Source organism: Diuraphis noxia, unplaced genomic scaffold (genome assembly GCF_037042655.1).
Source record: "Diuraphis noxia isolate RWA-SAM2 unplaced genomic scaffold, SU_Dnox_SAM2 contig0001, whole genome shotgun sequence".
Lineage (NCBI taxonomy): Eukaryota > Metazoa > Arthropoda > Insecta > Hemiptera > Aphididae > Diuraphis > Diuraphis noxia.
The window spans coordinates 57,912,392-57,921,860 of NW_028301711.1; the positions used below are offsets into that span (position 1 = coordinate 57,912,392).

At 29.0% G+C, this 9,469-nt stretch overlaps 2 pseudogenes; both read right to left on the reverse strand.

The window, feature by feature from the left end:
- Positions 1-749: 749 nt before the first annotated feature.
- Positions 750-1,208, reverse strand: LOC149061011 (uncharacterized; annotated as a pseudogene).
- A 528-nt stretch (positions 1,209-1,736) lies between these two features.
- On the reverse strand, positions 1,737-2,075 carry LOC107162267 (KRAB domain-containing protein 2 pseudogene; annotated as a pseudogene).
- Between the last annotated feature and the right edge of the window lie 7,394 nt (positions 2,076-9,469).

The window sequence follows — 9,469 nt, forward strand, 5'->3', positions numbered from 1 at the left end:
TGCTTATTAGTGCAATTCACACAAAGGCCAAAAAGAAATAAATGGTTCAATGAACGTTGTGAAAAAGGAATTCAGGAACGTAACAATGCTAAGATTAAAGCAATTCAGATACTTACACCTGAAAACATAAGAAAATTTGAGATTAAAAGGGAAGAAGTGACAAAACTAAGAATAAAAGAGAAAAGAATGCCAGAAAAAGCAAGGATTGAAAAGATTGAAAGGTATAAATACAATCCAAGAGAACTCTTTAAGAGGGTTCTGGGTCAATCGACCGGCAACCATTCGACCGACAAACAAAATACCGACATTAATACTATACAATATTTATAAAAATCTTTTTATTATTATACAATGTATAGTAATAATATGTAATAATAATAAAAAATCGTCTTTAAATATAATTTAATCGGGAACTTGTCATATATATATATATATATATATAATATATATATGTATATATATATATATGTTAAGGTGTATGACCGTATGGCAGTAAATGTTGACAGTCACCGGCGTATGTCACAATCACTAATCATTTTGGTGAATGTTATCAATTATTTCAAATATCACACAATGCGGATTTACCAGTATTTTTTGACATGCGCAATAGTTATTTAGTGAATGTTGACATGTGTGACAACGAAAACATATTATATAATAAAATAGATAACTAATAAATTCATACATAAATATAGTGAACAAATTAATTTTTTAATATTTAAGTTTAGGTAGCTATGCTTTATTAAGTTTTATTTATTACAACATGGTAAACTATCGTGGCATTTACTGTTACAAAGTATTCTCCCATTCTTATAATTACATTTTTTTTTTACAATTGCATCGTATATAACCTTGGCCACCACTTTTGGAAGCAGCTGTCGATACCTGTCTCAAAGACATTGTCTTATCGGATAAAATGTCGTTTAACGATATCAATTTTTCTTTGCACACTGCAAATTGATTTCGAGTGTACAGCTGACTGATAATCCCATATTTTGTTTCTAATTTGTAAAGTCATTATCAACGTCCATTACAACAGCCAAGATATTTTGGTAATCCATACGTCCTCGGTCGATATCTAGAACACCCACTCGAACAGTATCACCCACATGAGCAGGCGGAAATTTTTGGTTCGACGATCGCAGCATTACACTTGCTTGTGTTTGAAGTCCATTTAGTGCCAAAGCTCTATTTGTATTCTCCTTCATTTATGTCTTTTAAATACAAAATATTTGTTTGAATTGTTTTTGTAATAGGTATTATTGTTTTGAATTACATACTTAATAATTCATTTTGGTTTTTGTCATCACTTTTATCGCTGAGCTTATCTACATCATTATTTGCTTGATTGTCAAGATTATCGTCGCTTTTACCGTCAGACTCTTCCTCTACTTCATTTTCACGACTTCCTTTATTTTCTTGGTCAGTTTGAGGGGCTGTCAAAAAAAATTCTTATTTAGTCACTATATATCGATCACACTTTATGCATATAAGGTGTCACTTCATATTAATATATTTAATTTAATTTTATAATTTATACTTACTTATAGACTGAATTATTTGTTCTAACTCCTCTTCTGTTGCTAGTTTTTCTATTTGTTCTCGTGGAAGAGAAGATGTAAAAATACCTCTTTGTGCTTTAGTGCCAAACATAGCTTCGTATGGCGTTTGCTTAATACCTCGATCATACGTCGTATTTTTTGCAAATTGGACAAATGGTAATGCTTCTGACAATTTTATATTTCATTATCTTCCATCATAGCTCTCAGTATATTTTGGAAATCTTGGTTTGCCCTTTCAATGAATCCTTGTGTTTGGCTGTGACGTGGTTTACCATGCACAATTTTCACACCATCCCACATTGAACACAGCTCTGATATAACTTTATTTACGAACTCTCGTCCATTGTCGGAATGTAAAATATTTGGCGCTCCGAAAATAAGAAATATATTTAATAAGTGATGTGCAACTTCTTCTGCAGTTTTAGATTTTAGAGGTCTTAATTGAATAAATTTGGTTAGGTGATCCTGATAATTTAATACAAATTTAAATTCACCATCTTTGCAAGTTTGCATATCTACCAAGTCTACTTGACACCGGGAATTAAGTTCACGACTTATTATACACGACTTATTATATACGACTTATATTATGATTACAATACCTTTTTTCGGAACTTTTTTTTTGGTTTGGCATTGAACACATAAACTTAAAAATAACATAACAACTTCATATGTTATATTTTTGAATTTGTTCTGCAATTCGTTCATCATTCTGGTTCGCCCTCCATGACCAATTTTTATATGAGCTTCGTACATAATGTCGTATAGTTCTTCGTTATTTACATATTAAATAATTTTAGTTTCACCTGCTTTTAACGGGACGATTAGTTTATGATTATCCATAATATCCATAACGTAAAATCGATTTAATCGCCTGTAATCACTTCGCTGTTTATTTTTTTTTGCTTTAGCATTTAAAACTTCACTTATATATTTGTTATATTTTTCAGATTTATCAATGTCACAAGTTTTTCTTATGTCATTGAATGTTATTAACTAGCCTTTGTAAATAAAATCTTTTATAAAATTGTTACGGAAATTTTTTATAATATGAGGCACATCAAATATAGAAAAAAAATTTATTTGTACCCATATTAAAGCAGGGTTATTCCTAATTTCTTTAAAGCTGCAACATTATTTGTGCCTTGGTCACATACATACAATATAGCAGTGACTGATAAACCAATGCTGAGTAACTTTTCAACCACATCAATTATAATTTCCGTCAGAATATCGTGTTCCATTTATGACGCACTTAAATAGTACCTATGTAATTGGCATTTTCCATGTACTATATAGGCCTTGAGCAACGAAAACCATAGCTAACGATTATATTTGATTAGTTCTGCCTTTATGTCCCAAATCTTCAAACCCTTCTACAATATCCAAATATTTTGAATATCCCAAGTATTTTTTTATGCTAATTTCATCAAATACAACTATAAAGTATTTTTCTTCATCTGTCATAGTTTCCTATCCATTTTTTAATTGCTGATACTCCTGGTAAAATTATATTTTGTTAGTTTCTCAGGTATTTATAAGTTGCTGGAGACTTATAAAAAGCCCAATTGAAAAGTTTTTTTTCTACCTGAGTCCAACATTTTCGTTGATCATGATAAAGTTGCATTTGTGTTAAAACTTTTGAACCTTTGCTACAGTATTTAATCTTATTCGATAAATGTTTATGGGCATTAAGTTATTGACGGTATGATTTTAAATTACTACGAGGCTTGCACATTTTAGATCTTTTGTTTTTAATAATTTTTCTTTAATTTTGAATTGTAGACTTTAACTTTTTTTTGGGGAGTATCTATTATTTCATTATTGACTTCTTCAGATTGTTTTTGTTTCGTTGGTGTGAGAAATAAAATTACTTTGTATATAAATTATTTGGTTTCAGACGATTGTGATGATAGTTTAAATACTTGGTTAGATTTAAGAGGAGTATGAAAATTTGAAATACATTTTGATGTAAAAGATTTAGGAGATAAAAATTCTGTAACTGTTTGTCCAGGTTTGTTATGTGTATAAGTATGTATAGGTGGAATAATATGTATGTCATCTTCATCTTCTCCATAATATGGCTGGGGTATAGTAAACTGCTTTAAATTATATTGTGGCTATTGTGCGTTATTCAAAAAGTCACTTGCTAAAAAATGGTCTTTACAAACATGTTGTTTATATAAAATTAAATTGTGCATACAATTGAATGGACAAGTAAATTTTAAAATAATTTTTTTTTTTTTAGGTTCTGAACAAAACAATGAATGTATTGATTTTACAATGATATGTCCAACATCTACTTACTCATTTTTATAACCCTTATAAATATAAAAAAAATAATAATGTATTCATCTTTTCATTCATATTAGATCAGAATCTAAAATAATAGCTGATTAATATATTTATAGCATTTTCTGTAGCATAATATCAGAGCCCTAATTATAATTAATTATAATCCATATTTTGATGACTAATTCCCATAGAACTATTAACTAGGTAGTTCACAGGGCCAACAATTTTCAATTTGGTGTACCACATACTATATTTTGATTAAATATTTATAGCTACTGGTGTAGGTAAGTACACAGATAATGAAAACCCTTTTGAAAATTAATTTTCATCATCAAGCCAAATATATAAACCATTAAACCTAAAAGATTGTTTTTGTGATTCCATTTAATAATGCAATTAAAACACATATTTTTTTATCAAGCCACCTAATTAATTAATTTAAAACATTTTTTTGTTTTAAATTAAAAACTTTATAATGAATATTAACTATGTTAAGGTATGAATAACGACCAATATAATGACGGATTCCAGTGGAAGAACGATTTTCAGAATCATAAAAAAACCAATAGGTATTATTTGCTAGTTTGCTACACACTTTCAAATATAGTAGACCGTAGTACACACTTCATATTTTGCATCACACAAATTGTGTCGTAGACACACATAGGCCATAGGCTCGTAGTGCACACAATTTTAGGCCCTGTACCTAAGTGTATAGGACTATGCTAGTACCTGATTTACGGGTCCATTGTCTTTATCTATTGACATTTTCAGTAAAACGCTATTAAATTGGTTTTAAATTGGGATGATCTGGAAGACTTTTCCCACAGTTAAAAAAGCAACATCTATTTCTGTGTGCAACTGTCATTATCGAATATAGTATGGTAGGTATTATGAAAATACGTAAAAAGTAAGTATACAATGCAGACAAAACTAATAAAATCAAAAGTGATCACAATGACACGCTTACATGCAACAATAGTATAGCAGAATCTAAAGCTAAATTTATTAGAAGCTTGCTAGTTACTTGCTTAATATAAATATTATTTCATATTATTGTTTATTTTTATCTAAACAACGATAGTCGGTGGCGCTACACACGCCATTCATGGCTATACACAACATTTGTGTATTTAATACAGATTATGCAGATCTATATTTCATATAGATTTTTTTACCTTGAAATCGCTGGTGCTATCTATTGTCACCATACTTTACTAATTGGCGTGTTTCCATATTGTGTACGGCAGTGGGCTATCTAGTGTATGTTTAATCTATGGTATAGTAGAGTAAAATTTGGGAATGAACTGTTTATGAATAATGAAATTAAAAGTGGACTACGACAAGGAGATGTCATGTCACCTATACTTTTTTAACATGGCATTAGAAAATGTGGTCTGAGAAATATCAAACGGAGAAGCCTAGTCACTTAATAGAGGACTGATAATTGCATACGTAAATTATATGATAATCACTGGAAATACTTGAGCAGAATTTCAAAGAATCTGGAGAAATTAATGAAGGCTGGTATAGTAAACATGGTGAAGACAGAATATATGGTAATTACAAGAGGACTATAGAATAGATCTAACCTTAAAATAGATAATAATGAATTCGAACAAGTTAAAGAATTTAAGTTCCTTGGAGTACCTTTAAACAATAAAAATATTATGCATGAAGAAATAAACGTGAGATTGAGTGCAGCTAACCGATGTTATTTCGCAATGAAGACCCTTTTTAAACCAAGAACGCTATCGAAAAAAGTGAAAGAAAAACTTCATAGAAGCTACACAAGACCAGTATTGACACTTATGTATGCGTCACATAGTCCACAACTAAAAGTGATGAAGATAAATTATGAAAATTTGAAAGGAAAATCCTAAGAAGAATACATGGTCCAGTATTTAATATCGGAACACAACAATGGGAATTGAGATCGAATGCCCAGTTAGAAAACTTATACAAAAAGAAAAATATTGTAAAATGTATTGAAAATATTAGAATTCAATGGGTCATACATGTGTGGCGAGCAGACGGATAATAAAAGAAGTAATAACTTAGACATTAGCAGGGAGGAGACCAAGCAGAAGACAACGAAGAAGATTGATTAACAGCATAAAAGAGATATGGAATGCGACAGCCTATAGTGGGGTGGATTGGAAAGTTATAGCGTATGATAGAGAGAAATTGGAGATGATAGTTTTGGCGGTAAAGATCCTCAATGGATTGTAAAGCCGGAGAAAAATTTAAATATGAATTAAGCATTTAAAACTAGGCTTTTTATAAGTAATGAATACAGCTAGTTACCAAAATTTTTTTTTAAATATACTCGTACTGCATGTATTGTTAATATCATTGAGTATGCATCGTATAATATATTAAATTTAAAATTATGTACGTATTAATAGCAATAGTATCATAAGATATAATTATAATATTATAGACAAACAGTACTGTAACGAGACAAAACATAGTGCCTCGTGTAAGTGGCGCACTCTCGTATTTCGATACTGTATTAGCCTGCTACAGACTAATTCCAGCGACCACTACATCTCATAAGAGATAGTCGCCATACCTTTGCCCATCGATCGAGTGAGATTGCCCACGAGGAGCCACTACCAACATCGACACGCCGAGGATCGGGACAGTGGGACCACCTGATAGGAGCCACAGCCGTACATAGGAGTGTAGCCACTATACACACGTCGAAAGACGAGATTCGTACGCCACCAAGTACCACAGAGCACACTTTGTTGCAACGTCGGGAACCGTTTCAACCAGAACTACCGAAGACAACCGTGAGTTTGATGTCATACCTTCCCCACCCTTCTATGTAAAACCCAATATATCTAATTTCACTGTAAACTCTTTGAGTATAAATATATGTTAAACACATTGTAAACGAATGAACCTAATATTTGTATTATGAATTTGAAAATCAAAGATTAATGAATTGAATTGTACGACCAACAATATAAATTCATTACAGTACGTTTGACTGTTTTTGACCAGATTCGTTTATTGTATACAACGATCTTATATCACTGAATTCAAATTTAATAATATATCAATTAAATAATTGACACACAAGATACTTTCTACACAGCAGAATATTACCCACTTACTTAAGTGTATTTTTTTTTTATGGAGTCCCAAACATAATGTTTGTATCGCTTTTTATATGATTGTTATATGCATAAAAAAATATTTCAGTATGCACCAGAAATTGTTTCATTCCATTTAACACCGTATATTTCCCTCAAGAATAAACTTGGATTTATATAATATCACGTTGCTCAACATTGGTATTATAGTATCCAGAAAAAGCTTACCTCTCTAAAGTTTCTGATTTGCTAACATTCACTGCATTCACTGTCCGTGTTCAAACGATGAGATGGAATTTTGTATTCATGACAATCCAACGTTAAAAACTTGACCAACCGTCATTGAGTTTACATGGGTTAAACTACATAGGGACAAACTTCTCGTCCTACTAAAAACAATGTGAAAGTTTTCAATGCCATAGATGACCAGTGTATAAACAAACATTTACATATATACAATCAACTGACTACAAAATGTTAGACAATATTAAAATAATTTAATAATGAGAAATTTCTTGCATGCCTGATTCTATATTTTACGAGGTTCTTAATTCTATTAAATTCACATTGCATACAACTCTAGAAACGTAGATTTTCATTGAGAGATGCTGCACTAGAATACAATTTAAAACAAAAAACTGGTAAGTGGATGTTGCTCTCCTGTATAGTAAGTTATAAGTGTGATGCTGTAATGGATGATATTAAATTTGAACTCAATGATATGATATTATTGTATACGAAAAGCGATTTTGAGTGGAGACGGTTTGTCAGTTTACAATATGTTATACCATATTAATTATACTGTTATTATTTTTAAAAATATAAAAATAAAAAATGTAGATATCTATATAAAATAAATTCCGAATTAATCAAATCAGATTCATGATGCACCCGATTTACTCAGCCATTCAATTCATAGTATGTATAAACGATTATAAAGTAGTAATTCATTAACTACTCTAATTATTAATATTAGTATATAAAGTATAATCTAGAAATTTAAATTACTCACAAACAACATTTTTATATCACAACAATATAACTAAAATTGTTATTCTTGATTATTTAATATTGTTTTCTGTGTCAGTCTATACGATAAGTTTTCGAAATGTTATATCTATAAATAGATAGGCAGTCATATTTTTGTGTCCGAGTAGATGGTAATGAATAATATATAATGTTGTATTAGTTTTGTGCTGTAGTGTCAGCTTATAATTATTTTAAGAATAAAACGTCTTTTGTGTTATCAAATTGAATAACATTTGATGGTGTAACTGAAAAAACAAAACTGATTTAACTGAAAATAAAATGTAAATAAAAACTGTTAATATGTAATAATGTATGTAAAAATTGATGTATTAATCATAACAATTTACTTTTCTATTTATACATTTTAGGAAAATTTACTTATACAATGTATGCACAAATGTTGTGCTTTCCAAGAAGTAGGTAGGTACTCTATCAAATTTAAACCACACTTGCCACAATACCTGATAGAATAAATATCCAAGGAAATAATATCCATCTGACATAAATAGATGAAAAAAAATTATTATAATTATAAACATATGAATAGGTACATAAAAATAAAATTTATATATTCATATTTGATATTATTTTAATTAAATTTAAGACAATTTAATACAGTTACACAAAATAATATTTATCATAATAATATAATACTAATTTGGCAACTTAAAAACAATAAGCGAGTGTTAATAATTATTAATACCATAATATAAATTGAATACAGTTGTAAAAAATAAAATTTGTTATAATAAAATAATAATAATTCGCCAATTTGTAAAATTAATATCTAAATCAATTTTAAGAAATGTACTAATATTGTGCAACCAATGTAAAAGATTTAAAAATATAGTATATTATGACCATCTTATCATATTTCTTACTGCAAATAAACAATAGTGATTTATGGTTTCATCGCCATTATTATATTCAGCAGTTAATAGTTTTTATTTATTTTGAATATTTTTTTTTTTTTTTGGAGGGGGGTGGTTTTACTTATTCTCCAGGTATTATTTTCACGGGTATTTTTACCGATTACCCATTCAACTACAAATACTTTGAGGAACCTCTAAGAAAAACATAAACCTAAAGGTTAAAAAAAAAGTTTATACTATTTGAGATAATAAGTGTACACACTTAAATGGATCCCACTGTAAATTATATAATATTGCATTGTCATAGATACGATATTGTGATGTGAAAATAAAAGCTTGATTGATTTTGGAATTTAAATTCAATATTTTTTCAATGTATTTTAAATTGTCATAGCACGTAAATGTTTTTTTTTTGTTCAGTATAAACATGTCCACATAAATTATAATATTATAAAATAATAATATATTTAATCGCTTATTATATTTTTTGTGAACACTATTAAAACTTATTCTAAAAACAAAATAACACATGTTCGGATTTATTCGTCTGAGAATTTAGTTATATTTTTCCCAGCATATATTATCATAATAATATCCGTTGTTAATC